The sequence below is a fragment of the Ambystoma mexicanum genome, chromosome 12 (assembly GCF_040938575.1).
Source record: "Ambystoma mexicanum isolate Mex_15411 chromosome 12, UKY_AmexF1_1, whole genome shotgun sequence".
Classification (NCBI taxonomy): domain Eukaryota; kingdom Metazoa; phylum Chordata; class Amphibia; order Caudata; family Ambystomatidae; genus Ambystoma; species Ambystoma mexicanum.
In genome coordinates this window covers 935,321,959-935,348,639 of record NC_090936.1, presented here as the reverse complement: position 1 = coordinate 935,348,639, position 26,681 = coordinate 935,321,959, and the positions used below count along the sequence as shown (strand labels likewise).

The 26,681-nt window shown below is 51.2% G+C and overlaps 1 protein-coding gene across 1 annotated transcript in view; it reads left to right on the top strand.

Moving 5' to 3' along the window:
• The first annotated feature begins 7,171 nt into the window (after window positions 1-7,171).
• Window positions 7,172-26,681, top strand: part of NEDD1 (NEDD1 gamma-tubulin ring complex targeting factor) — a 551,712-nt gene continuing 532,202 nt past the window's right edge. The window contains exon 1 of the mRNA XM_069629423.1: window positions 7,172-7,503. The gene's annotated coding sequence lies outside the window, so the exon portion shown is untranslated. The remainder of the gene's footprint in view (window positions 7,504-26,681) is intronic.

The following is a 26,681-nucleotide window of genomic DNA, read 5'->3' as shown; positions in this document are numbered from 1 at the left end:
GTCACCGGAATAGCCGGCGCGGTCGCCCACTAAGTCATCCGTGACCCGTTGGATGTCCTCTTCCGACACTAGATGGTGTCTCTCCCCCTGCCACTCGAACGTCAGGTAGAAGGGATGGCCCCAGCGGTACCTGACCCCCTTTCCCTGAAGCCATCTGGCGAGGTTGCCGCACTTCTTTCTCATTGCCAGGGTGAGGGCTGAGAGGTCCTGGAAAATAGCCACCTTAGAGTCTCTGTATTGAATATTGCCGAGGTTCCTTGCTTTCTCTAGGATCTTGGCTTTGTCCTTGTAGTAGTGTAGGCGGGCTAGCACAGAGCGCGGGCCTCTGCCCCCTCCACCCTCACGGTGGACCCTGTCGAATTTGATCTCGCTATCGGCATCCGCCCCCATGACAATCCTTATGATGTCGTGCACTTTGCCCTCCAAGCCTTGTATACTTTCTCCCTCCGCTTCCACTAATCCAAAAATGCGCAAGTTTCTCCTCTCCCTATTTTCCATGTCATCCAACTTCAGCCGGAGTTCTTCTTTGCGCCGTTGCATTTCTTGGAATCTGGCTTCCATCTGGGTCTCTAGGAGTGCTGTAGAGAGCTGGTTGTTTTCGACTCCCTCCATTCGGTTCTCTAAGGTGGTGACTTTGGTTGTGAGGTCGGCCAGTTTGGCGCCCATGTCAGTCCTTATCCCACAAATCTCCTCCCGGATCATCTGGATATTGTTCTGGATGGCGCCCAGGTCGGGAGGCGGCGTGGATGGGCCTCCGGTAGCCATGGCGCCCTTGTTGGCCACAAATTGGTATTTAGACAGGCTCTCTCTCCAGCTCATGGGGTGCTTGTTCTGGCCGATATCTATCGGAGCACGTTGTTGAGCCTGTGGCCGTGTTGGAACCCACCAGGATGGGGGGGGTGGGGATGCGTAGTTCGTAGTTACTGGCACCCGTTGGGGGTCGGGTTTGCGCAGAGCGGGTAGGCGCCCCTGTGATGGTGATCTCTGGGTTCCTTGGCGAGTGGGCTCCGGGTTCTTAGCGGTCTAGGCAACACTGCGCGCGTCCTCTGGGGCGGGGCGCACCCTGTGCAGCCATTCGGGGGTCAAGCGCGGGCAATGTACTCTGTATTGCACCCTGAGGTCAAGCCTCTTTCCAGGTGGCCCTCCCCCGTGGGCTCAATTCCTGAGGGGAGTAAATCTGGGTGTCGGCGTGTGGCTTCCTGTGGCCCCCAGTTTGTAGGTACAAGGGTGCCCTCCCGCGACGGCCCGAACTGGGGTTGGGGGGGTGAGGCCTCTCTGGATTCACCTCACCCCCAGATGAGTTATGGGGGGATGTGGCTCGTGCCTCACCGAGATGGGGGGGTCCTCACCTAGTATCCCAAATGCCTCCTTTCAATGTTCACTGCAGGGGAGGCGTACTCCCGCGTTGGCCCCCGGTGCTTCCCTCCGCCTGGTAGCTGGGGCTGAGGTAGGCTCTGGTAGATGTTAGCCCCCGAGCAGGCGGCTCATGGGCGGGGAGGCATAACACTCTCGTCCCGCGGGACCGCCCCACAGCGTTCTCAATGGGGGATCCGTGTCTGGAGATCCGGTTGTCCTCTATCCGCATGCGTCGCCGATGAAGGGTGCGGGGGGCGCGCTCCCACGTCAGCCCCCCCAGTGTTTAGACAGGTCTGGAGGCAGGGGCTGGGGTGGCACTGCTCCTCGCACATCCCAGCGTGTGAGGCCACTAGGTCCGCGAGGTGGGTGGAAGTGCCGGGCTCCTGTCCCACGGGGCTGCGCAGCAACGGCCGCACGGAGCCCGGCGTGAAAACTGGGACACGGAGCCTCGGCGTCTCACAGGATGCCAGCTGCGGTTCTTCGCTTCTTTTGCCGCGGCCTCCTCCTTCGCCGTGGTGGGCTCCTTCCTCTGTGTTCCAGTGCGACTCCAGCAGTCCACGCGCGACACGGCCGCAGAGGCTTCCCCCAACAGGTCGCTGCAGGTTGTGGGGGAGGGGCCGCGAGGGCCCTCAAACCGCAGAACTCGGGCTGTGAGTGTCGGACAGACTCCGAAGTTGGACCCAGTGGGGGGCCACAGTCTCATGCGGCGTCGACTGGGGGTCGTGTGGCTGGCAGGGCCCCCGTTCCCTCTCTTCTCCTTGAGTTACCCGGGGCTGGGTACGGAGCTCAGAGCTCAGGCAGCCATCTTGCCCGCGCCCTCTGGTGGCCTCCGCCAATGCTTTTTTTAATAGGACATCAGTGAAGCACATGTATAATGCTTATAAATCGAGTGGTTGAAGACAGACCTGGTTAAGACATTTTATTACACCAATTAGGTACTTAACTCTAAGAAGAGTGTTTTGAAAAATACACTGGCAGGTAGTTTAAGCACAAACTTTGATGGTAAGGCTGGTTTAAAGCGAGCTTAAAGATTTCTCATGAGGTGGTGTTTTGGGCTGGAAGGGTCAGGAACTGGGTGGGAATGGCCACACGGATTAGCATGGGCAGTCGATTGGTGGGAAAATACGCCAAACAACACCTACAAGCTGTGTGTCCCTCCTCATATGCCATTTCTCCCTATCTATACTCTGATACAATAGTTTCAGCTTATAGGTGGGCAAGTACCACCTAATCGGCCAAATTAAAAAGGAGTATTATTATTGTACTTGGCTACGGGATTGTATATTTAACTAATCTGCCTCCTGCTGGAAGTTCATTAATTGCTTGATTCGCACCCATGACTCAAACAAATGTTGCCACTTGTTACGTTCATTTAGATCCGGATCGACAGACAGTGTTAGGCAGAATAACATGCAGTACCCTTTGGGAACACTACACATAATTAAGACTACAAGTGTAAGTACAATTTCACCTTTGGTACAAGCCTGTACTACACAGTAATGTGGTAGCAGTGGCTAAGAAGCCAGACTTATCTCAAGAGTAAAGTGAGCAGTACAAGAGGTTAGACAAAGGGGCAGAAATCACAGTGGTACAAATAAACACTTACTCAAGGTTTCTTGGTAAAAGAATAAACATTTATTTACACAGTCAGTTGGAAAACATTCCACTAGTAAGAGCAGCTCAATATCACAATCTTATATACTACAATACACAACCAATCAGTTTCTGAACAAGTTCAGTCCCCCTGAAGTGGGAGCAAAATGGCACTTAACTTACTTTAAAAAGGGGTAAAAAGACAAGGTTAAAAGAATGAAAGCACAAATATTTCAGAGGTAGGGCAAATAGTTTTAGTTCACTACAACCAGCAATTCAATTCAATAGGCCACGGCCAAAGTCAACGGTTCAGAGTCTTGGATAGGATAGCACAGTTCTGCTAGTAAGTCTTTGCCACGGTTTTTAGAAGAAGTTGGTCAGACGAAAAGTTATTATGTCGGTTTAGGGAAGGACAAGCCTTCAAAGTTGGGAAACTTTCACAAACTTTCACCACAGCAGAAAGGATTTTTTGGCCGCACTTGCACAGTACCTTTTAAATGAAGAAGAGCTGTAGCTGATGCAGTTGTTCCTGGCAGTTCAAGCAGATCTCGCTGTTCCTGTACTTCAGTCATGGGGACAAGAAGGAGGACGTCGGGAGGTTCCTGCACTGCCCAGGGAAGAGGCCACATGCTTGGCAAAATGTCGGTTTAAGGCATGAGTGCCTTTAAGACCACAAACTGGTATCCTTCTCACTGGCTATCCAGTTTTCAACAGCACTCTGAAGAAAATTCGACCAGTATAGAGACAGTGTCCAGCTGACTTGCGAGTTGGTTGTTCCCACCAAACTTAAGGGAAGAAGTTAACCTTGAAGGGCTTCTCTGTCGATGGAGCTTCAGGCAATTCAGGCCTGCAGCAGGGCTTCACCGGTGGACCAGGAGTTGCGGCAGTCGTCTTCCTTCAGCTCGTCTTCGGTTCTTTCGTTCGTTCTTTCGTTCCAGTGGTCGTCTCTGCTTTCCAAGTCCCAGAGACCTGTCATTCACCCAGCAGGGTGGCTGTCCTTGTCGGACAGCTGTCGGCCGGCCAATCACGCCAGAGTGCATTCAGGTCTCCTAGGAGACTAAGCACAGTGAGTTTTGGGCGCCTCCCTCACATCCTGTCCACCCCAGACACTAAGGCGCCAGAGGAGGGCTTCAGCACTGAAGCCCGCCAAAGGCCAACGAACAAAGGGACCAAACCTGGTTTGGCGCGCAGAGACAAACACTAGAAGGACTGTTCCTAAAAGAAACAGCGAAAAAAGTCGGTCTTGGGCGCCATATTGAAAGTCATGGCTGCTCCAATTTTTAGCTACCAGTGTCCGCTGTCGGGAAAAATCATGGTAGTTTGTCTAAACCACTGCCACCAGCCGTTTCAAGAGGGAAAGGGTAACATTTGACTGTTACATGAGTGTTTAGACTCAGGGGATGCTAGGCAACCCCTCCAGCACTCTATAGGAAGATAGTGTGCGCTGGGTCTGTAAATTTAAAAGACTAGTAAAGTCAATTTAACTTTACATGCTCTGGGAGACAGTAGTCTGTGCCAGAGAAGGTATTTAAACCTTGGGAAGTCTGAAAGACATGCATGTGCCACTGCACTGAAGGTGCTGTGTGACACACAAGAAAAAGATGATGCCTATGGAGTTGTTTTAAAACTCCATATCCAAATAACACAAAAGTAAAACACACATCAAAATACATGAAAGAGTGGGAAAAAAGGCTCACACTCTTTCCAGGTAAAAATTAAAATCCTAGAAATCCAACAAAGTTGCTGGGGGGCTCCAAAGGTAAGGGAAATTAGCACATTCTTGAGAATTCTTCCTAACAGCCAGTGACGTGTCTCACATCACGGAGGGAGTTTTGGGCCTTTTTATTAGGGAATTGTACTGGAATGAAAAGGAAATCGCCATTGTGGTTGCTATTGCTACTATAGCTGGGTCTGTTGTGTGGTCACATGTCAGGGAGGCGAACCTAGCTGATATCATTATCAAGTCTAAAGCCTCCGGGGCCATTGGCCCAGATGGCTTGTGCAACGCAGTAATTAAGGAAGACCTCTTGCTATGGGCTGCTATATTGCATGAATTATTCCTACACATTTGTGAGGCTGGTACTATTCCCCGGTCCAGGCAAGAATCTGATACCTGTCCACAAGCGGGCCCTTGTCAGCAATGCCCGATTGTAGCGGTAACCTCTTTTCAACACTTTTATTCAAGATGCTTACAGTTTGGGCAGATACAAACAGTTTTCTTGAACATTTTGCAGACTGCATTTGGGAAGAACTGTAGTACTTCACATTCTATATGGGTTCTCCATACACGTATCTCTGATACTTACCAAAATCCAGAGTCCACTCTTTACATGTGCAATGTTGATCATAGTGCAGCTTTTGACAGTGTTATTAGGTCAAGACTATGGGAGAAATTGGAGATAGCGGGTGTTGATCCCTCCTTACTTTATTTTATTAAACTGCTGCATAACAACACCAGTGCTAGGGTAAGAATCTCCCAGGAGAGCTTATTATCTAAGGCCTTCCTTACCAATACAGGGCTCAAGCAGGGGTGTGTCCTTGCTCCCCTGCTTTTTGACTTATATGTTGCCGATTTTCCTTCTGCCCTGAAATCTGCACATAATCACCCCCACACTATGGGAATGAGGATATCTACTGCTTAACGTATGCAGATGACACAGTTATTTTTAATAGGACGGCAGTTGGCTTTCAGCGCTCACTAAACTTGTTTAAAAATTACACTGGCCTAAATGGCCTATGTGTTAATGTAGCCAAGACTAAAATGATGACCATTGGCAAAAGGGCCTTCGGCTGTGCTTCCTTTACTTGGAGACTAGGTGGAATTAGTCTGTAGCAGGTAGATAAACACAAGAACGTGGATATCCTTATCAAGGCCTCCCCGTTCCTTTCTTATCTTGCCGATGCCATTCCTCCGAAAGCTTGGCAGAAATGGCTCGTCATAAAAATAGCTATAGACAGTTGTGGAGGTGGCTCTATTGAGGCCAATGTAAACATATATAGGATTTCTATCATCCCTTGTATCCTATATGTCTTAGAGTTATTGCCAGAGAAGGTGGTTAGGTGGTTGCACAAACTAGAGGGTAGAATACTATGTTCTATACTTGGCCTACCTGGACCGGTTCCAGTGGAGGCGATCAGATTGGAATTGGAACTGCAGTCTTTGCAGTCCCTCTGGAAAGTGTCTGCCTGTAAGTTATGGGCCAAAATGTACTTTGAAGGGGCTACCAATGGACCGCTCTTGAGCCTTGCCCTCGCCCATGTGAAGCGTGCTCACATAGTACCTGGTATAGGGAATTAGAGAGCCTGGTTCACAACCATTGTATGAACATGTGTCTGTCCCTTCGGCTGGATCCAGAGGTGGGTTTCTTCCTGAGCAAACACGTCTGGAAATCTAGGGAATATGATTTTGCGCAGTCTCTTACGCATTTGAAAAACTGCACTAATACGTTGTATACACCTACCAGCGAATGTTTACTGACACTCCTCGTAGTTATTTAATCAAATTACATACACTACTACTAACTCGTTTTATTTTATATCTGCACTTTGACCGTTTTGGAGAACACAGGAGCATGGAAGGAAATTCCTTGGGAGGAGTGTCTTTGCAGGCTTTGCAAATCGAATGTAGCGACTCACCCATTGTGATGCACTCACAACGCATTATGAGAAAGGTTATTTTAAATGTATGTCCTATCAATCTGATCAGTTTTGGAGTATGTTATATTGTGCGGAGTGAGTCCATCGTAGTGATTTCAGCTGATCATCACATCTGGCTGCAGGCAAAGGAACTTTTAGATGCACTCCCGAATCAATAATTGAATACATGGACCTGTCTTATTCTTTTATATTCTTCTTATATGACCAATCGACTGTTTTATTTAAAACATGTATAATAAGGCATTGTATTGTATTTTTATTGTACTTCTTAATTGTGTGATCTTATATTCATTTAAGGCATTTGTATGTTTTAATGATGTGAATTTTGTGTATCATTGTCCAGTGTAAAACGTTGATTTATTCAGCCATGTGCGCTTAAATAAATAAAAAAAGTACTTGTTCATTAAAAGAAGCCTTCCATTCACATATATGCGACCGACAGACTAGAGCCAGAGGCAACTGGTGCCAATAGTTAACAGGACCCACGGACGTTTCTTCACGTTCTATTACAGGTTTAAATTTACCGCCTGTCAGCCTATTAATTCGGCTGCTTTAGACCCACCCCAAGCACAGTCACTTCCGCCATCCTCCTTCCTTTTGGGAGGTTTCTCTGGGCCGCTCCTCCATCAAGACCAATAGTCTGGCTCGGTTACTCTTCCAATGCCGGTGGTGAACCGACGGTGACCTGAGGGCGAAGTTGAGGCCAAAAACCCCCGAGCAGAATTAGCGTAGACTTCAGACGTACACATGCTGAACGTAACGTGCAACTCACGTGATTAGGAGGAGGCTGAGGCTAAGCGATGGCTGGCTTTGACTTTACCCCTGTTGCTCGTTGAATCAGCAAACCGGTTAACGGTTGTTTACGGCGCAGCTGTGGCAACAAAAACATACGCCCAGGTGCGTTACTTTAACCGACATTGCAGTGTTTGTATTGTTTTTGTCTTCTTTCAGTGGACCGCAGGGAAGAGTTCGCGGGCGGGAACCTTACTCTGATGTTAAAATGTTCAATTTTTGCCGAAAAGTTACCAGTGGAGTGCATATAGTCTCCAATGTATGCTTTGTTGTACAACTATGCTATCCGATGACAGAGGCACATGGGGTTGTATTATTGTACTGTGAGATGGCACAAGTCTAGTTGCTGTGTTCAAATGCTGCAAGTCTCAGAAAACATCATTGTTCGTGGAAACCTATAGTGCCGGGTATTAGTGCCCAGATTATAGAGTCCTCTAGGTCTTCCAGTGGAACGGCAACGCTATTCAGCAATGCCACTGCCCTAGCAGAATCTTGCACAGAAGTGAAAAGACGACTCGTTGGTTTGTGACACGTTTCTTACCTTCAAATTTCTTTTTGATTTTTATATTTTGAATATTCGAAACATTAGCCCGGTCCAGTGCATCTCTAATGAAAAAATAAAACTTCGTCCATTAACAAGTAAAGCGACCCTCCTTACAAAACCTTTTTCAAGTAGCCATTATTATATATGCACAGCCAACTACTTAATGAACGTGTACTGTACATGATCATGTTGCCTGATACAGATGCTGTTTCTGGCTATAAATTAATTTAACATGCAAGGTCCGTTACATATCTTTTATTTAGTAAGGAAACTTGTATTTTATTTGTAAACTTAAACCTGCTTTGATCCAATGATGCCCAGTTTACACAATATGTAAAGTGGAAGTGGACCTGATTACTTCTCGGTAAACTTAAAATTACCTCCACGTCCACTCTTCCTCGTCCCAGTACTTACCTCATGAGGCCCCTGCCTCCGACACAGGACCTTCGTCTATTTCTTTAAATCCTCCCCCACATCCACGTCACTCAGTTTAATTTTTCCTGCCTCTGGCAGGCTGGACTTTTTCTTCACGGTGCGGGGCACCGGGGAGCACCGATTGCTGGTCCCCTGTGGGGGTGTGGGGGGTGGCTGTGTGGTGGGGTCTTCGGCTCCCTCGGGTGCGGTGCTGCTCCTGGGCCCCCTGCGGGGCTTGGGGTCCCAGTTGAGCGGGATTGCCTCGCTCGGTTCTTTGCTGGGCTCCGGACCACAGTGTGGGCATTGTGTCCCGGGTCCTGCTGGGCCCGGGGGAAGGTAAGGAGAGGGGAGGGGGCTCTGTGCTTGCTGTTTTTCCCCTCCACTGCTGGTATGGCCTTCTTGGCGTCCCATTCATGCCGGCTCATTGGTGTGCCTTACGGAGGCAGGTGCTTCAACCCGGTTGTGTTTTGCAAGTTTGTAGGCCGGCGCAAGGTCATCACGGCCTGGGTCCTGCAGGGCATGGGATGCGGTAAGGAGTTGGGGGCTTTGTGAATATTTGTGCCCTGATTCTCCTGCTGTTGGGGCCGTGCAACGACATGCCTCCTGTTTGATGCTGCGTTGCCTAGGGGATTGTTTTGTTTGGTTTTTTCCTCTTGGTTTGTGCCTTCTGGAGGGGTACCCATTGGCTCGACTGGTGGAGAATGGGGCTGCCAGCGCACGGCTCAAGCCACCTCTCAGTCCTGTGTTGTGTATACAGGTGGCGAGTTACTGGTGTGTTTGTGCTAGCCATGGACGCAGGCACCTTGTCCTGTCCTCTTCCTCTGAACTGCGCGGGGGACGGACGAAGGAGATGGATTTGTTTTCCCTTGTCCGGCATGGAATTATGGAAACTGCTAATACATCATAGAAGTAACGGCCATGCAAGGGGTTCCTAGTGTCTCTTCTTTTATGGCCTGGGTCCTCTGGTGCCAACGTGTTGCTTTCACGCCTCCTCTCAGAAATGTGGAAGTAATATGGCAGATTGTGGCACATGTCTGTGTTTAAAAGGGTTCTCGGAGCACCTGGTGCCAGTGGAGGGGGCTGTTCCTTATGTGAGTTTTCCGGTATAGGCATACCCCAGGTATGGGGTTGCCTTTGGTGTCTGCTAGCCGGGATGGCTTACATTGCCCCGCTTGGTGACAGTACTCTACCCATTGACGCCAGCCTCTGTCGGCTGAGGGGGCCATGCTCTGCTGGACTACCGGGCTGTCCTGTATCTACCTTTTGATAGGTCCGGTCTTTTTGGGGGCTGACAAGCATGCTGTTATATTGTGGCACAGGCCTGCTTCAACATCCTGTGATTTTCCCCTGGTGCAAATGCAGTGACTGCCGTTTTTACCTGGCTCCTCGTCTCTATCTTCTCAGAGGTGTATGGGACCAGTGGGGTTCGGCTTCCTGGGTACTTGGCTCCTTCCGGAGGGGGTTATAAGTTGCCATTCCTGTCTCCTCCTGTCCAGGTTTGCATGGTTAGGACTTTGGTACTCAGCTCATGGACCGAGTAGTTGGCCATGGGATCCGTTCTCTCTGAATTGTTGTTCTGGGTTACCCCATTGCCCGTTCCTCTCCCTGTTCAAGGTCAAGTTTTCTACTTGTGGGTGTTCCTGGTCCCTATGCCTTCTAGGATGTGTCATCTGCCTATGTGTCTCGAGGCTCTGCACTGCTTCATCCGGACCGAACGCTTCAACGTGGAGGCTTTGCAGAACGTACTCTGGATGTTGTGCAGGGGGGATTGGATGAGGTCAGTGTTTTCAGTTCCTAGTGCTCCCATCTGGGGTGCAGTTGGCTCCCGGAGTGTTCTCCATGCTGGTGACTCCGCTGGTTTTGCATTTGCATCTGCAGGGAGTGCATTTTTTTTCCCTACCTGGACGATTGGTTGGTCGAGGAGTCCTGTCGGCAGGCTGTCCTGCCTCATCTCCCTATAGTCTGCCAGGCATTGCGGGACTAGGGTTTGATAGTGAACTGACGGAAGACTCAGCTGGAGCCTTCTCAGGATCTAGTTTTCGTTGGGGCACTGGTTTGCCCCGGGATGGAGAGGGTATTCCTGTCCCTAGAGAGGGTCCATCGCTTGCTGACTGTTCTGGGCAGGGTTCTCAGAAGGCAGTATGTCTCGGCTCGCCTGCTGCTGAATTTGTGGGGCACGTGGCGTCTTGCGTGTTTTCTAGTCCTTGGGCCTGTCTTCAGTTACGTCCCCTGGTGTTTTATCTTCTCTCCCACTGACTCCCGACGTCTCAGCTTTCGAAACTTTGATTTCAGTGTCCCCAGCGCTGCGGGTCTCCCTGCTATGGTGGCTGGGGGTTCCAAATCTACAGGCTGAGGTGCTCATGGTCCTTCCTCCTGTGGCCTTCCTTACTACTGATGCCAGTGGAATGGGTTGGGGGGGTCTACATTGGGGGTCCTCTCAGCTCAAGGGTTGTGAGATCTGGGGAGAGCCCTCTATCTTCCAATCGGCGAGAGTTGTGTGCCATTCTCCGAGCTCTGAGCTGTGGTGTACTTCAAGGGGTTGCTGGATGATTTTGGTCAGAACGGACAATACAGAGGCCTTGGCATTTGTCAACCGCCAAAGGGGTCCGGCCGCTCCTTGAATGCTCTGGCAGCTCTGATAGGCACCTGGGGGGAATCGCATCTGGTGTCTCTGGTGGCCTCACATATCAAGGGGGTGAAAAATGTTCAAACAGATCTTCTCAGACGCCGGTTTCACTGCTCTGCGGAACTGGTCCTGTCGGCCCAGGTCTTTGCAGAGATCTGGGTCAGATTCGGGACCCCTGTTCTAGACCTGTTGCCATCCCCGGCCTCAGCAACAGTTCCTCTCTTTTGCTCTTGGTTTCAGGCCGAGGGAGGATTTTGGGGGGTGGCCTCTGTACAGTGGCCTTGGGGTTTCCTTTATGCCTTTCCGCCTATTCCCCGGGTGGTTGGGCGCATCAGTGTCCAGGGTGACTGTGTTGTTGTTAGCTCCGTTCTGGTCCCACCGGAGTTGGTTCCCCTCTGTTGGAGCTTCGGTCCCAGGAACCTTGGCTGGTTCCGAAGTGGCCTTCTCCCCTTCAAGGGGATCTGCGTTGGAAGTCCGCCAAATGCAATGGGCAGTGTGGTTATTGCTCGGCGGTCTAGGCTGATATCTCAGGGGGGGGTTCTCGGGTCCGTAGTCGAATCCATAATGAGTGCTCTTAGACCTTCCACTTTGATGGCTTACGGCAGGGATTGGGGCCATTTTCCGAGACTGGTATGGGCGGTCTGGGATCCCTCCCCTGCGTTCTGGCCTCCCTGCTATCCTTCAATTCCTCCAGGAGGGGTTTTGACAATGGCTTGGCGGTTTTTTCCACGCTTCGCTCTCGTAGGGCCTCCATTAAATTCCTTTTGGGGGACTCCGATGGTCACTTGGATGGGGAGGTGTTGGGGGAGCTGGGGGAGGGGAGTTGCTCCAGGGTTTTTTCTTCTTCCCGCCCTTGTACTTATAAAGGGCTTCCCCCTTGGGATCTCCCTCTTGTCTTACAGTTCCTTCAAGGGCCTCCTTTTGAGCCAATTTTGAGATTGATATCAAACATCTTACACTGAAATCTGCCTTTCTTATTGCCATCACTTCTGCCCGTAGGCTTGGGGTGATTGGGGCTCTGTTGGGTCACCCTCTTTTCCTGAGGGTGCTGCTGGACTCGGTGGTGCTGAGGTGTGGTCCGAAGTTTCTCCCCAAGGTTGTTTCTCTGTTTTCACACCTCTCAGGATCTGGTTCTCCCTGCCTTCTTTCATGATGTGAAAATGCCTGAGGAGGTGGCTTGGCATAACATTGATGTCCGGTGGGCAGTGTTGGAGTATTTGACTAGGCTTGCTCTTTTCCGCCGATCTGATAGTCTTCTGATTGCTTTTGGTCCGGCTGGGGCTGGGCGTAAGGCATCTGTGGTTTCCATTTGCCGGTGGTTCCGTGTTGTGGTCTCCATGGCCTATGTGGCTTCTGGCCTGCCTGCGCACGTTCAGGAGGAAGAGTATGACTAGGAGTAATGAAGATTACCAGTAAGTAATCAGAGCATTACCTCCACGTCCACTCTTCCTCGTCCCAGTACTTACCTCATGAGGCCCCTGCCTCTGACACAGGACCTTCTATTTCCTATAACTCCTCCCCTTAAACCACGGCGTCCAGTTTAATTTTGCCTGCCTCTAGCAGGTTGGACTGTTCCCGGTGCGGGGCACTGGGGAGCAACGATTGCTGGCCCCCTGGTGGGGCTGTGTGATGGGATCTCGGCTTCCTTCAGGTGTAGCCGGCATGTGGGGCATTACCGCCCGGTGCCTGCAGACCCGTGCTAAGTGGCTGCTGTGGGTTCGCGGCCCTGTCTATGCCCCAAGTTGCCCGTTCCTTGGGACGTGCTGTTGTCTCCAGAACGATGCCGGACCTGGTGGCCAACAGGTGGTGTTTGTGACTTCCGAGGGCTGGTTCGGGGGGTGGGGGTTATTGTTTTTCTCTGGTGGGCCTGTAGTTGAATCACGGCAGTGACGGCCCGTTGCTGGGGGAATTGGGTGATTGTTCTCCCTCATTGTATTTTTTTTAAAAACCTCTTTTTTTTACTCCCGGTCCTGGAGTTTAATGGCGTTTTTTGCACGCCGTAGTTCTAATACTTTTAAATTGCTGTATTTTAACTTTGATGTATTACAGTGAAATACTGTTGTCTTAAACATGATTGCTTGCTCCTAGAAATTGTAACTTAGGTAAAACTGATTATTCTGCTATTTTAGTGCGCTGCTGTCGGATGTTTTTCTCTACTTAACCCCTTGCAAGGCGGCGCGTTGGGGTGGGGCCAAGTCTGAGCAAGTCCGCGCAGGACATGCTAGAGGCACCTTTCTGCTCCTTGTGTTTTTATTTTTATTTATTTCTACGTTTGTTTCCAGTAAAGATCCAATCAAAGATATTTTTGCTCTTATTGGGATTATAAATATAATTGTCAGTTTCTTGACCTCTGCTGTCACGTGTTACTTACTCAGAGTGCTGCTTTTTGACTGTAATTCGACATGTAGTAGTTAAAGGATCTTCTGCTCTGTACAGGTAGCATAGTTCCCTAGCGAACTTTTTTAAGTGGCAAAACATACATATTCATTTACATTATAATATTAGACTACATACTAAATATGAGATTTCTCTCTTCAACACACGTTCATTTGATAAATCAGCCGCCGATATACGTGATTATATCGTGGACAATGAGATAGATGTTATGTGTATCACAGAATCATAGCTGCGGGACTCTGGTGGCCCCAACATTGACTTGGCTACTCCGGACGGCTTCATATTTTTCGGCCAAAACCGAAAAATATGAAGCTCGCTATTATAGATGGAAGCAAGTCTGGGCTGCTGATGTTATTGAATTTATTGGCAGTCTTCGACTGTGTAGACCAGGAAAAACTATTAACTAAGCTGGCAGCTGGGGCGTGGCTAACTGCCATGTAGAGCGGACGTGTCTCCTGTGAGCTCTGCGCTGATGTGCCATCATAAGCTGTTTTTAATGTATTTTTGCTAACAACGTTGCAACTTGCACCATTCGCCGCCGGATCCAATCCGCAATCGTTTGATCCGTCTTTCAGACGGCTGGGGACAACTAATGGCGTCATACGCCGAGTGAGCAGTGCCGGAGCAGAGAACTAAAATGGCGACTCCCGCATCCTGAGTCTCGAGGGACCGGAGCGCGTCTGCACCGCAGAGGACGTCGCCCACCGAGCACACAGGGGAGTCGGAGCAGCAAGCCTGCGCCGGGGTCGAGAGAGAGGAGCGGAGCAACTGTGCTCGCAGACGGAGTGGGCCGGCTCCTGGGCCTTCATCCAGCAGCGTCCTGCCCGCGTAGCGCGTCAGAGCCCCGCGGAGCCCTGACAAGACCAGCGGCCGGCCGGTGCCGTGAAGGAAAGCGGGGCGGGGGGGTAACCAGCATAGTGCTCCGTCCCCCTGCTGTGGGGCTGGCCCCCCCCCCCCCCGAGTTGCTGGGACCTCGGGGCCCCCCCCCCTGCCAACGCAAATCTACATCAGGGAGAGTCACAGGAGTGGATCCCAGTATTCTTCCCCCCCCTGTCCCCCCTCTGTTGCCTGAGCGGCCCAAGCCCGGCGCACTGTGCACCCACAAGAACTGGTGAGCCCACGGGCAGCCATAGCTGACCCGCCGCCCAACATTGACTACACCCACAGGACGGGGTGTGGGCACTGCGCAACTCCCTGACCCTGCCACCTCAGATGTACGGAGCCCCACCTTGGCGTTCAGAAATCACTGCCTAAAGGCCCCACTGTTCACTCACCACGGAAAGGGGGTTCCTTTCCTTGACACCTGAAACGGGTGCTGTCTCCCGCCTCACTGGGCTGAAGCTCCCCGCCCCTGCAGCGACCCCTGGGTCCCCTTGGGACACCCGAGCAGCCTCACACCTTCACCTCGGGCCCGGGCGGTACGGCCTTGTGGGCCCTGCAGCAACAGTGAGAAGCACCCCTCCGTGACTGTGACTAGCGGCCTACCACCTGTGCCCCCAGCGTGAGTGACTGTGTGCTCACAAGATGGCTGGTAAAAACGGCAGGCCCAAGCAGCGACAGACCACTATGGACACTTACGCAGCCAGCAAATCTCCGAACCTTGAGAGCTCGAATAGAGTGACCACAGACGTTCAATCAGACCCTATGGCAATAACGACGCCCGAACCCAGTAACACCCAGCTCCTCGAAGCCATCAGACTACTCCAAACAACGATGGAACATAAAATCGATGCCGTTGCCATAGACCTGGGCCTCCTGCGCCAGGATGTCCGCTCCCTGGCCGGCAGGGCTGAGGTGCTCGAAACACAAGTCAAAGAAAATACCGAATCCAAAACGCACCTCCTCCGAGACGTCGACGAGCTCCAACAAAGGGTCAAGAACTTGGAAGATGGGGCAGAGGAAGCGGAGGGAAGAGCCCGTCGTAACAATATTCGTCTCCTCGGGCTGCCGGAGGGTTCTGAGGCTCCGACCCCACTAACTATGTGGAGAACCTCCTGCTACAGGAGTCGGGAGCTGGTAAACTCTCCCAAGGCTTCACCATTGAAAGGGCCCACAGATCCCTCGGTAAGAATCCTCCACCAGGCGCCCCACCCAGGCCGGTGATAGCAAAAGTTCTTAACTACAGGGACCGAGAGGTAATCCTGGCCTTTTCCCGAGCAGATGGTCGGATCAAACGGGACTCCGCCACAATCGCTATCTACCCTGACTACACCTTCCAGGTTCAAATGAACAGAGCCCAGTTTATACACACGAAGGCCAGATTGAAGGCAGCTGGGTTGCGTTATATGCTCCTGTACCCTTCAAGACTTAAAGTGCTGCACAACAATAGGGCACACCTGTTCGACACTCCGGCACAGGCCAGAGACTGGATGGACGGACTGCAAATACCTGATGTCGAGGAAAGAAAGCAGAAACCGAGATAACGTTTCTCCCGCCATCTCAATAGGAATCATGCAGCCTCTACCCACCACCGGCGGGCGAATTGAGCTTCCACACAGCTGATCAGATCCTAACATGGAGACACTGGAGTCAAGGTTCACTCCACCCCCTGGAAAATTTCTTCCCTTTTTTTGGGTGTACATACCCACCTGTAGGGCACCTGGAGACCTATGCACGGTCCTACGGAGCAGAAACGGGATTGTCTTAACGAGGGTGACCTCGCTGGGCTAGTTCTATGTTTGGGTTGTTTACAGTTAAAGGGGGGGTGGGAAACGGGGAGTTATTACAGTTGGGAACTACAAATGGAAATTACTGAGACCACGGAAGCCCTCGATATGCATTGCTGCACTAATTAGATCCCGAGTCCTGCTGGCCCCACACGTCCGTCTACGTAACACCTATGGCTGACACAGTAAAGATCGTTACTTGGAACGTTGGAGGCCTGAACAGCTTCGTCAAACAACGACGCGTCCAATCCTACTTTGAGAGATGCAGGGTCGGAATCGCCATGCTCCAAGAGACTCCCCTAACTGCCAAAAAGCTAGATGCCCTGGCCAAAACCTGGCGTGGCACCCTAGTGGGCTCCGCTTACTACTCCTATGCCAGAGGGGTCTTGATCTGGATTGCCCCCACGGTCCCCTTCAGGCTTACTAGTACTAAATCGGACAACGAGGGGAGGATGGTTGTGGTTTATGGCTCTATCGAGGGCAAAGAGCAATGCCTAGTTAGTACTTGCGCACCCAACCACGACGCAACTATCTTCTTCCATTCCCTCTATACACGGCTCACCCCATATATGGACAGAATTATATGGGAAGGCGACCATAACTGCACCCTTGACCCTCTACTGGATAGATCCGACAATAAACACGATCGTCGCCCCCCTCTCCCCCCCCGGCCAAAATACTTTCCAAACTAGTCCAGCAGTTGCAACTCAGTGATATTTGGAGAGACCAGCACCTGGAGCAACGCGAGTACTCGTTCTACTCCCCACCACATGCCTTGCATACCAGGCTAGACTATATTTTTCTCAGCCAGATACAACAGCCTGTGTTTGTTGACGCGCACTTATTTGCTGAGGGTACTGTCCGATCACTCTCCCCTGTTGGTCACCTGGGAGGTGTTCCCGCCAAGACCCCCCCCCCCCCTTCCCATGTGGAGATTGAGAGCCGAAGCCCTACTTGATACAGCATTCAGAGAGCGCATAAGAGACGGTACTGAAGAATATTGGCAGAACAACCTACATAGTGTTAAATACATGAGCACCGCCTGGGAGGCATATAAGATGGTCATGAGGGGTGAGATGATCGCAGCAGGTGGGGGTGCCCAGAGATCCATCACAACCCTGTTGGAACGAGCCGAGAGAGACCTGTGTGCCCTCGAGGGCAGTGCTGACCCATCTCCTGATCATTTACTTAAAATTACCGAACTTAGACAAACCTGCTTAAAGCACTGGGAAGCCCTAGGTAAACTAAGCTACGCCAAACACACAGAAAGAGTCCATGCTCTGGGGGACAAACCTGGGAAACCCCAGGCCACCCATTTGCCACATAATCGCACCAGATGGCACTACCGTGCATACCCAACAGGAAATTAATTTGGTTTTCTCTAACTACTATCACAACTTGCACTCCGAGACACCCCCCCCCCCCCCCCACTGACTCAGGGATCGAAGACGTCATCGACTTGCCTAAACTATACTTGCATATGGCTGAGACCCTTGACGAGCCCATCACTCCCGACGAGGTCAAGGTGGTAATTAGATCGCTACCAGCTTGAAAAACCCTGGGCTCGGATGGCCTCCCCGGGGAGTTCCATAAAACCTATGAGGAAACGCTTGCCCCTATATTAGCTCAGTTCTATAATGAGGCCTTCGAGCGTGGTCACTCCCAGATTCCCTGAGCGAGGCCGTGATAATACCCCTACTCAAACCAGGGAAGGACGGGGCGGATTGTGCCTCATACAGGCCCCTCTCTATGCTAAACGTAGACTGCAAGATCCTCACAGCACTGCTCGCTAACGGACTACGCAGAGTGATCCCACTGTTGATTCACCAAGACCAAACCGGATATGTCCCCGGACGATCCATCACTGACAACCTGCGTAGGTTACATCATGTCATTTATAGTACCGAGGGAAGACCACAGAAACTTGCCGTGGCGTCACTGGATGCCACCAAAGCTTTTGATTCCGTGAGGTGGGAATGGCTATATGCTACCATGGCAAAGATGGGAATAGGTCCCGTATTTCTGAAATGGACCCAGCTGGTTTATGCCAACCCCACTGCAAGGGTATGAACCAATAGAACCTTTTCCGCGAAATGGTCCCTACACAGGGGCACCCGTCAGGGTTGCCCTCTGTCCCCCATGTTGTACATCATTGCAGCTGAGCCTGTAGCAGCCTACTGGAGACAGGAATATGGAGATGGGGGCATTAAAATAGATGGGACAACTCACCTCGTCTCTATGTACGCGGATGACACCCTCTTGTATTTACAGGACCCTGAACACCTCCTACCCTACATTTTTGAAACCCTGGACAGCTTTCACAAGCACACCGGGATCCAGATTAATAAGAGTAAATCTTGCCTCTACCCCATAGCTGCACTACACAGTGAATATTATGGATCTCTTCCTCCCCTAGATCTCGATTTGGCAGGTGACATCGTTCAAATATTTGGGGATAACGATACATCGAAACCCCGGCACGGAACATATTCTTAACACCGTTAGGGCCAAAGACTCTCTCTTAAAATCCATGGAGTTTTGGGGGCGGCTCCCGCTTTCGGTGGCCGGGAGGGCAGGCCTCCTTAAAATGGTCGCCCTACCCCGCCTATTGCATAACTTCACTAACATTCCCTTCTACATCCCCTCCGCGTTCTTTAAAGACCTCAACAAACTCTGTAGGGGCTTCCTCTGGCAGGGAGGCAGGCACAGGGTGGCATTGGAGACTCTCCAGAGACCATACGAGAGGGGTGGGCTGAAGATCCCCAATTTCGAACTCTATTTCCTTGCTAGCCAGTTAAGACCCATTGTGCGGTGGATGGCCGACGAAAGCACAACAGACACTCTCCTCCTCCTGCCGGCCCTCCCCCCAGCTATTACTTAGGGATTTGCTGTGGACCAGGAAGAGTGCCCTCGAACATTGCCCTTACCTCGTTAAGCTGGGGATCCGACTCTGGAAAAGGGCCTGCAAACTGGTCGGGTCCGAGGATCCGCACTCCCCACAGATCCCCATTGCAGCACTCATGTCCAATCACTCCTAGGGGCAACTTGAGACCTGTACACAATGGGAGCCCTTCGGGGTGGTCACACTGAGGGACCTAATCCAAGAACAGGCGGTTTTGGCCTTCCCGGATCTCTGCGATGCCACGGGCCTCCCGGCCGGGCAATTTCTGTTGCATAGAGCGGTCATACAGGCCTTAAATAGCAGATGGCCTGTCGCTATCGACCAGATTGATGAAAACAAATGTATCGAAACGATTCTGAACGCTGCTGAGGGGGGGGGGCACGAAAACTCTCGTATCTACGAGGCCCTACTATGGAGCTCCACCAAAGATGACCTCAAATGCCGGGACAAATGGGAGACCGAATTAAACCTAGTTTTTGAAGACAAAGCCTGGGGTGATATAACCCACTACCACAAAAAAATCTCCCGAAACGCCCGCTTACAGCTCATCCAACTGTATATTATGAACAGAGCGTATCTCACACTGTAAGCTATATCAAGATTTACCGGTGCGGGCGCCCAATCGTGTCCCAAATGCAGTGAGCCGAAGGTTGGTATGACCCACATGTTCTGGGGATGCCCAGTGATCAGAGAATTCTGGACACAAGTGATGGAAAGCGTGGCTGGTGCAGACATTGACATTGAAGTGGACGAACCCTCGGCATGTATCCTGGGCGGGTATAGGCGCAGCAGGGAGAACAAACCCCTCAATAAGCTCAGGGACCTTATATGCATATAGCCATGGGGTGGAAAAGCCCCAGAGGCCCGCTTATGCCCCTATGGTGCGGAGATCTTGCGAAGTGGATCACAGCTGAAACTGCGGCATGGGAGACGGCGAACCAAGTGCAGAGACTTGATTCTAGCGAGGAGCTACACCGTTGGGTGGCCTTAACAGTACCCCTGCTGCACCCAGAGTCGCAGGAGGGTGAGACATTCGGGGAAGGCGACCCAGACCCGGGCATGGACTCATGATGAACATAGAACTAACCGTGGTCTTGGGAGGGGAGGGGAGGGGAGGGATGGGTGGAGGGCAGTTGGGGACTTTATTTATTTTTATATGCTTGACCTATTACCACTGATGCAAGTTTCACTGATGCAAGTTTTGTTTATCTTATGTTATGAAACGAATAAAATATATTTTAAAAAAAAACTAAGCTGGCAGATCATGGAGGGTGCTCTAATGGAGCCATTCGTTGGATTAGGTCTTGGATAGGAAATCTAAAATAGTTTGGGATCAGATATGCTCGAAATCGGAGATAATCCAGTGTGGTGTTCCTCAGGGGCGTGTCTTTCCCCTGTTTTATTTAACATATTCTGCCACCCTTTATGCAATGTCTTAGACGCACTGGGGGTGCCTTTTTCAAATTATGCTGATGAGAAAGATCTAGAAAGTATATGAGGCTATCCAGGTTTGGATGACAACGAATGGTCTCTGCCTTAATGCAAATAAAACAGAGTTCCTAATCTTTACATGTTCTCAGGCACGGGCTAAACTAGCAAGCCTGTATGAGGGCTTCACTATAAAAGGTCACCACATTAAAGTTGTCCCCAAGGTGAAAACCCTGGGAGTGATCTTGGAATCATCATTGGGCTCTGAACCCCGGTAAATGGTGTAGTCCAGAAGGCCCAATACCATCTAAGACTGCTTAGACTAGTAAAACCATATGCATCGGCAGTAAATTGTACAACGCTAGCGAGAGCAGTGATTATGCCAAGGCTGGACTACTGCAGTGCTCTTCTGGCTGGAGCTAGCAATGGATGCATTAAGAAACTCCAGGTGCTCCAGAATGATGCTGTCTGGATCATTAAAGCCACTAAAAGATGGAACCACCCAGTATCCATACATAAGAGGGCGCTCCACTGGATGCTAGAATATGTTTTAAGTTAAACATGTGTACACAGGTGTCTGTATGGGAAAGCACCTCAATGTCTGCAGGAAAGGCTGGCGATGGAACGCATTACCAAATTCACCCTGTCAAAGGACTCTATGCATCTGGCCCAACCAAGATGTAAAAGAGTCCAAGGTAATGGACGCTCCTTAGCTCACAGGCTGGAGTGATGTGGAATAAACTCCTGTTGGAGATGTGTCAGGGAAGTAAACAATTCCACGTTCAGGCAAAGCCTCAAAACACTTCTAATTGCTTAGGTTGTAAGGTGTTCATGATGTTGGTTTGCTGTTTTTGTGTATGCGCCCTGATGCCTGCGGGCTCGGGCGCAATATAAATAATGGTCGTACATGTGTTTCTGCTGTTCCTATTTTTGCTGGGTTTGTGCTGCTTATGCCATTGGAAAGCACACTGCTCAGCTCAAGCTCCTTGCCCTTTTCCTCTTTCTCCTCTCCTGAGCTTCGCAAGAGGAGGATGGAAATGTTGGCAAAATGTTTCTTTTCCAGGAAGGACATTGAACGGAAAGGGGAGTGCAGTGGTCGAAGTGAGCGAGAACGGTTGGGAGCGGTGTTCCACTACTTTATTTTTCACTGTTCACAGCTCCACTACTCTTTGCAACCATTTATACCATTCCGGACCTGCTCTTTGTGAAATTAAAGCACACTTCTCCATTTTCCCACTGGATGTCTGTTACAGCTAAACTGAAATCTGTTTTCAACTCAATTGGCTGTCAACCAGCATGACTGCAACCCTGAAATAATGTGTTGCACGTTGCTCCTTTCCTTCCTATTCTGTCCCCCTGCGAGTCACAGTTCCACTACTTTTTTTTCGTACACTTCTATCCATGATGTCCTCGCTAGTCTGGTGGGTCGGCCGAGGAGGCCGCTGTCCGGGACCCAGTGGGCTGGAGGGTGAATTCCAGCCTGAAGGTTGAGTTCATGCTGGTTCACATTTGGCCCTCTTGGCTAATATCTACGGCTCCTACACTGCAGAGGCTGTGCAGAGTGGTTTCAGAAGGTTGAAGAAGGCCATTGAAGGTTGATCTGGCTGTGCCCCGCTGCTGGCAGACCTGCAGCGGCAGGTTGAACTCTTGTCCGATCTGGCATTTGATGGCATGAGTGGCTCGTCTTTGGCCATTGGTGCTGGCGTCGGCCCGCAGTTATGTGCTTCTGCAGGATTGGAAAATGGAGGGGTCACAGTGGGCAGCTGCCCGGGAGATTGGCTCAGTGGCAACGTGCTCGCCTTGGAAGGAAGACTCAAAGCAACACATGTTCGATCCCCGGGTCCGCGCTTGGAAACCTCTGGGTGTTTAAGCGCGTTATAAATACGCAACTAAGACAAAAAAAAAACATTACACATCCAAAAAACAAACAATTCCTGTAACAGCGCCTCGATGCCTGTGGGCTGTGTGAGCGCTTTAAAGATGTAAAATAAATAAATAAAATTAAGCTTCCTTTTGACGGTTCCAGACTTTTTGGTGATTCGCTTGGGGATACAGTGCATAAGGTGTTTCGTGCTGACAAACGTGCTGACAAATTGCGTTGGAAGTCTACCCAGTCATGAAATCTCCCTGGTTCCTCCTCACAATCCTTTCGTTTAGAGCCCCGGGGGGGGGGGGGGCGTGCTCCTCTGCACTCGTCTCGTCAAGGCCTGGCCCAGGAGTCCTGTTGGTTGGGACGGGTCGGTAGGCAGCTGTCTCCGGCTGTTTTTTCTGATATGGGACCAGTGGTGCTCAGATTCTTGGGCTCTGGACGCTGTCCAGGGTTCTCAAGTGAACTTCCTGTCTCCCCCTGTCCTGGGTTGGTTGCATGGTTCGTACTGCTGTGCCCTGCTCGCTGCCCAAGTAGTTGGCAATGGCAACAGCTCTGACCGAGTTACTACTGAAGGCGGCTATCATGCCCGTTCATTTCCACAGCAGGGTCTGGGTTTTTTCTTGCAGGTGTTTCTGTTCCCCAAACCTTCAGGGAAGTATCGCCTCCTCTTGGACATCAAGGCTCTGTACTGCTTTATCTGGAAGATGTGAACTTTGCAGAACGTTATCCCGATGTTGTGCAAGGGGGGGGTCTGGATGTTGTTCCTTGTTCTCCAGATTGCATGTTACCGCATGTCTCTTCTCCCCTGCCAGATGTAGTTCTTCCGCTTTACAGTGGGATCTCAGCATTTTTAGTTCTGAGTGCTCCTTTTCGGGTTGCGCTCAGCCCCCAGGGTGTTCACCAGGCTGGTGGCTCCCCTTGTGGCACATTTTAGCCTGATGGGCATTCAGATTGTTCCCTACATGGACGACTGGTTGAGTGAGGCGACCCTCCGGCAGACGGTCCAGACTCATCTCCAGCTGGTTTGCCGGGCATTGCGGGACTGGGGGTTTCTGGTAAACTGGCATTTGTCTCCCGTGGAGCCCTCTCAATATCTGGTTTTCGTCGGGGCTCAGATTTGCTCCTGGATGGGGAGGGTTTTTCTGTCCCAAGAAAGGGTCCAGCGCCTGCTATCTGTTCTGGGCAGAGTTCTTAGTAGGCGGTGTGTCATGGCTCGCCAGTTCCTTTTTGCTTCAGGGGCATATGGCATCTTGCGTCTTTCTGGTTCCTTGAGCTCATCTTCATCTGCGTCCTCTGGTGTCTTACCTAATCTCCCACTGGCTCCCGGCTACTCGGGCTTGTAGGGCCTTTATCCCGGTGTCTCAGGCTCTGTGGTCCTCCTTACTGTCGTGGTTGTGAGTTCTGAATCTCCGGGCAGGGGTGTCCCTGGTCTGTCCTCCTTTGACCCCTCTTTCTCCATGCACCAGCGGAAGGGTTTGTGGGGGCCACGTTGGACGTCCTCTCGGCCCATGGGTTGTGGGCTCTGGAGGAGGGCTGTCGTTCGTCCACTTGGTGAGAATTGTATGCCTTTCTCCAGGGCCTGTTGTACTTCAGGGTGTTTCTGGAAGGTCGGGCAGTGTTAGTCCGGACCGACAATGCCGCAGCATTGGCAGATGTCAGCCGCCGGGGGTGGGGGGGGGGTCCGGCTGCTCCTTGAATGCTCTGGCAGCTCAGTTAGGTTCCTGGGGGTGGGGGGGGGGTGGCTTATGTTGTCCCTGATGGCCTCTCATGTCAGGGGGGTAGACATTACCCCCTAGCCCTTTTCCGAGTCGTCACATCACTTACTTGTTATGATGATTTGCGCTGCTGCCATTTGCGTAGTCTCCATGCGCTCACTCAGCTCTGTAAGTGAAGTGGGTGAGGTTGGTTAGTGGGGGAAGAGGGATGGAAGGGGGATGGAATAGAGGTTATGATGTGGCATTTGTAACGCGCCAAATGGTCAAGGCGCGACAACGTAAGGGAGTCGGAACAAAGCGGAGACAAGACGACAATCCTACTAGGCCAGGTGACATTTAGATCATGCACGTGCAGGGGAGGGGGAAAGGGAAAGTGCAAGGGGAAAGGGGGGCAGTGCAGACATAGGAAAACAGTAATAAATAAAAACCAAAAAATAAGGGGTGCAACCAAGTGGTGCCAAGTGCAGGGGTAAGTGCAGATGGTGCTGGTAGGGGCTGTAGGGATACAGAGAACAGCCCCCGAGTGCAGGAGGGTTGCCAGGGTGGCAGTGCAGGTGTGCAACTAGCTGGGAGGGGACCTGGGGCAGAGAACAGAGGGTAACCAGGTGACCAGTGCAATTTCAGTTCCAGCCAGGAGTTCAGCAGGGGAGAGGAGGAGAGAAAGTAGAAGCAAAGAGGAAGGTCTATAGGTGCTTTAGGAACCGGAGATGGTTCTCCTCAAGTTTTGGTGAGGCAGGGAGGTTGTTCCAGAGGGAGGCCCCAGCCAAAGAAAGATATCTGCCACCAACTCGTTGCTTGGAGAAGAGACTGACCATGAGGGAGTTGGAGGCGGATGAGCGAAGGGCTCGAGAAGGAAGATATTTAGGAAGAGAGAGTTGAAGGAATTGAGGCCTCAGGCCCCAGATGGCCTTGTGAACAATGCGGCAGTGCGGTGGGCAAGAAGTGCCAGGTATTGGTTGAACAGCCAGGGAGAGAGGTTAGACCCCTGGGGAACACAACAGGTACAGATAGATGCGAGGAAGACCCCAGTTTGGACCTGGGAGGGTTGATCGGAGAGGAAAGAAGCCAGCCAAGCCAGGGCCTGAGTGGTGATACCCAGGTTATCACGGAGACGGTTGAGCAGGATGGCATGGTTGACTGTGTCAAAGGCAGAAGAGAGATCAAGTAAGATAAGAACACAGGGGGTGTTGGAATCGAGGTTGGAGAGCAGGTCTTCACAGATGTTCAGGAGAGCAGTTTCCATGCTTTTGATGATCATGGAAGCAACCAACCGATTCAGTGTGGAGATTAAGCTGGGAGATGGGCAGTTTTTCCAGGCGTTTGCCCAGGAAAAGAGTGATGGAGATTGGGCGATAGTTAGCTGGGCAGGACTGGTTGGCAGAGGGTTTCTTAAGAAGAGGGTGCACAAGGGAGTGCTTCAGGGGGGTATGGGGAAGACTCCAGTGGTGGAGGAGTGGTTGCAGAAGTCAGCCAAAAGGAGCCAGGGTGTCGATGTGGTCCATGATGGTTTTAGAAGAACAGGGGAGAACCTGTCGATCTCTGGAGTTCTCACTGAACGAAGGATAGGATGCAAGTATCCTGAAACTAAGAAGCAGAGTCAAGGAACCGCTGGTGAACCGCTGGAAGATTTGGCACCCTTAACCCGCTGTCGTTCCGTGGGACCCCTCTGCATCTGGTCGTCTTAGAAGGTCCAATTAGCCCATCAACCCATTAGAATAGTGGCATTAGAATAGTGGGACCAACTTTTCTCGGCACCTTCAACAAAACCTGCAAGTAAGTCTTCTCGGCAGTGTCCCTGGGCCAACCAGTGGGCTGACCAGCTTACACAGGACCCTTGCTTGAAACTTGGTATACTGCTAGCTGTGTGTCCCCGGCACACTCCACCCCCTCCTGCCCCCCCGCCCCCCTGCATTTCGAACACTAGGCATTCCCAGGACTTAAGTGAGACGAGTGCGCCAGGACCGGAGTAAACGCGGTTACTGTGGTGCACAGCTGCGAACACGATCTTTGCAGGTGTGCTGCATTTGTGACCCTCTTGCCCCTGAAGCCTGCTGCAGTGAAACTGGTCTGATCATCCATCAGGAGCGGAGAAATCGCCACTGTCCCGTTTGGCAATAATCACTATATCGCCGGAACTGAAAGCCACAAACGTCCTTTTTTGTTGCATTTGAACCTGCAGCGGCAGTGGACTCGACTGGCGAAGTTTGGTCCGGAGTGCGCCTGGGGCCGGTGAGTAACCTTAACCGGTGGCCCCTAGCGCCTCCACCTGTTTTTATGCCTTTCCACTGCTAGTGCGAACTAGCAATCTATTCCCGAACCTTGGAATCACCTCTGCCTTCAAGTGGAGGCCCTCCTTGAATAGTGGGAATCTATTCCTCATCGCCTCACCCACCTTCCTGAGCTGCTAGAGATCCCTGAAGAGACCCCGTTTTGCACATTGGAACAACTGTGTGCGCCTGCACTACATGTACTATTGAGCATAAGGCTCCTCTCTTCTTAGGGTTTGGACTGCCTCTTAGTTAGGTGTGTGTTTGATGTTGAAGGGGGACTAAAGACTACCTGCATTGCCTATTTTCCTTCCCCTCTAGGTTGTGAACATATTTCGTGCCTTTAACCCTTTAGACCCAAATGGTCTTGTATATATCTTATATTGATTGTGTTGTGTTTTAGCAGGATTGCTGTGATTCTTTTACTGTGTGTTGAGTTACAAAGGCCTTGTAA